We start from the raw sequence: 2238 nt of genomic DNA, 5'->3' as shown, positions 1-2238 counted from the left end.
TCGAATTTATAGATTTTTTTTTTCCTTTTTGTCTTTTTTCGTGACCGGCAACGGATCACAACCCTTGGTGTTGCGCCCGCACCTTGCTCAGCCAGTGAGCAGCTGGTCTGTATGTGGGATCCGAACCGTCGGCGGGAGCGCCGCCGCACTCCCAAGTGGCGCACTGTAGCAGTGCACCACCGGGCCGGCCCTAGATTTTTTTTAAACAGCTATCTTTACATAACATATGTTTTTCCATTTATTCTAATCTTTTTAAAGTCATTTAGGATAATTTTATAGTTCTTTAAAAATTAAGCCCTGCATAGTTTTTGTTAAGTTTGTTTCTTCCTTCCATCTGTTGCTGTTGTTGGTATTATAAATGGGACGTTTCCTTTAATTAAAATTTCTAACTGATTATGGTTTGCATATAGGAAAGTTATTACTTTTTGTATTCATTTTGGAAAACTGACTGCATTCTGTTATTATTTCTAATAGTTTTTCAGCTAATTATCTTGTATCCACTTATTAGCTGCTGACATCATTTAGAAACTGACTGGTCAAGTTATATCTTTCTCCTTATGTCAAGGATAGTCTATGCTGGGGATATTATAACAGAATCATCGAAAGAGGATCCTCTCTACTTAGTTATTTAAAAGCAATCAATGTACAGTGTCTTGGTACTGTGCATTTATAGGATAGACACTGAAAATGTTAGATAGTAAGCATCCCACACTCCCACTGGAGAAACAAGATAATTGTTTTGGTATTTGAAGGTAGATGATCATGTCAACAGTTGAAAGCAAGAAAACAATGTTACCCCAGCATATTGTAGGCTAGAACTTTAATATGAATGTGGTCCTCATCTGATACTGTGCTCTCAGTAACTTCTAAACCCTGGTCTATAAAGTATTGGTGGATGAGTCCTATGACTATGTCTGAGGGCCAGAGAATGGTTCCAGAGCTCAGCATGTGGAGCCAAGTATGGAAAAGAGTAAAGGGCCAACCAAGCACTGAACCTGAAGACACTGGAGGTAAACCAGAAGATTGTCTACCTGAATCACAAACATAACTGAGAGCATAATGGATGGAGAATATGGGTGATTGATATCTGAGAGTAAATGAAGATTTCAAACCACAGTCAAACCCTCTGTTTGATGGTGGTGGATTTACATGTTGCTGCCAAAAGCTTCTACCTGAAGCCAAGAAACATAAGTTGCATTGACAGAAGTCCACAGGCTTGCTGTGTAAACTCTGATGTGACCTATTCATGCGCAAAAAGTAAAGACGAACGTTGCGGTGTTCAAAAGAAAGGAGTCGGGGAGGAGTTTATGTTCAGAGGTAGGAAAGATGGGAACATTCTAGAGATTGAGGCTGGGATGTGGGTATGGATATGTTAACCACATGATTGGGGGCTCCATGGACCCCCAGCCTCCAGAGATTATCCCAGTGTAGTCACAACCAGTGTAATCAGATGGCTAAGTCTTTTGGTTCTATTATAGATTGAATTGTGTCCCCCCAAAAGTTTAATGTGTTGGAGGCTTGGTCCTCACTGTGACAGTGTTAAGGAAGTGGGAAGTCCTATTATGGTAATTGAAAGGTGGGGCCTTGAAGAGGTGATTAGATTGTAGGACCGTGCAGTAGTGAATGAATTGACAATGGTGGTCAGGGGCGTGGTTCTAAGGGCTTTAAAAGGAGAGCACATAAGAGTCTCTCTCTCTGCTCTGCCATTTTCTACCATGTGAGACCCCTGGGTTGCTGTAAAGCCAGCAACAAGAAGACCCTCACCAGATGTGTTCCCTGGACTTTGGACTTCCCAGCCTCTTAAACTGTAAGCAATAAATTTTGTTTTCTTATAAATCACCCAGTTCCAGGTATTTTGTTATAAGCAGCAGAAATGGACTCATACAGGTTCTAACTCTTGAATTACAGAGAGCGACAACTGAGTCAGAGTTGAAGATATTGCTGCAGTAAAGAAACATGTATGTCACCCTCATTGACATGTCTCCAAGGCATTGGACAAGATGAGTGGGTTGGATTTCTTTTTTTTTTTTTTTGTCTTTTTGTCTTTTTCCGTGTCCAGCAATGGATCGCAACCCTCAGTGTTGTCCCCGTACCGGACCGGGGACCGGCAATGGGATTGCAACCCTCGGTGCTGCTCCCGCGCCCTGCTCAGCCAGTGAGCGGGAACCGGTCTGTATGTGGGATCCGAACCCTCGGGCGGGAGCGCTGTCGCGCTTCCCAAGCCGGGCCCCCACCCCC

General features: G+C 43.0%; 1 protein-coding gene across 1 annotated transcript in view; it reads right to left on the bottom strand.

The window, feature by feature from the left end:
* Positions 1 to 2238, bottom strand: part of BATF (basic leucine zipper transcription factor, ATF-like) — a 21628-nt gene that overhangs the window by 15740 nt on the left and 3650 nt on the right. The window lies entirely within an intron of this gene.

The sequence above is a fragment of the Galeopterus variegatus genome, unplaced genomic scaffold (assembly GCF_000696425.1).
Source record: "Galeopterus variegatus unplaced genomic scaffold, G_variegatus-3.0.2 Scaffold290, whole genome shotgun sequence".
In the NCBI taxonomy this organism is placed as follows: domain Eukaryota; kingdom Metazoa; phylum Chordata; class Mammalia; order Dermoptera; family Cynocephalidae; genus Galeopterus; species Galeopterus variegatus.
Note: the sequence above shows the minus strand (reverse complement) of the source record. Positions and strands in the feature narration are given on the sequence as shown.